Below are 673 nucleotides of genomic sequence, written 5' to 3'. Positions count from 1 at the left end.
CATGCTACCATCCTTCTTCTTGACAAATAAGACCGGAGCTCCCCATGGTGAAGAGCTAGGTCTTATGAAACCTTTCTCCATTAAATCTTCAAGTTGTTTCTTCAACTCTGCTAACTCTGCGGGTGACATGCGGTAAGGAGCCTTTGCTATCGGCTTATCTCCAGGTTCCAAGTTAATTGTGAAAGGGTTACTCCGAGGTGGAGGTAACTCTTTTAACGCCGCAAACACATGCTCAAACTCTTGTACGACTGTAATATCCGTAATTTCAACTCCATTGCTAGCGGGTCCTTCATTAGCAGTTACTGTTACCAGATACGCTTCTCCATCCTTGAGCAAATCTTCCACTCTCAAGGCAGCTACTAAAGACACATACTTGCTTGGACTGATCCCATAGAACACTATTTACCGTTGCCCGTTCTCCTTGAACAACATACAACTTTTTCTACAATCTAATTGAGCCCGATAGCCTGATAACCAATCCATGCCCAGAATAACCTCATATCCCTTTAAGGGCACCACCAACAAGTCTGCCAAGATCATCTTCTCGAAATGACTAACGGAACTCTTCTAATGCATTCTCTTGCTTGGAGGGTTTGGTCTCCGGGAGTCATCACAGCCACATCCATCCTGTCAATCACAAATGATCCCACAAACTCGGCAGCTACCTCAGGGG

Source organism: Brassica oleracea, chromosome C1 (assembly GCF_000695525.1).
Source record: "Brassica oleracea var. oleracea cultivar TO1000 chromosome C1, BOL, whole genome shotgun sequence".
Classification (NCBI taxonomy): domain Eukaryota; kingdom Viridiplantae; phylum Streptophyta; class Magnoliopsida; order Brassicales; family Brassicaceae; genus Brassica; species Brassica oleracea.
Note: the sequence above shows the minus strand (reverse complement) of the source record.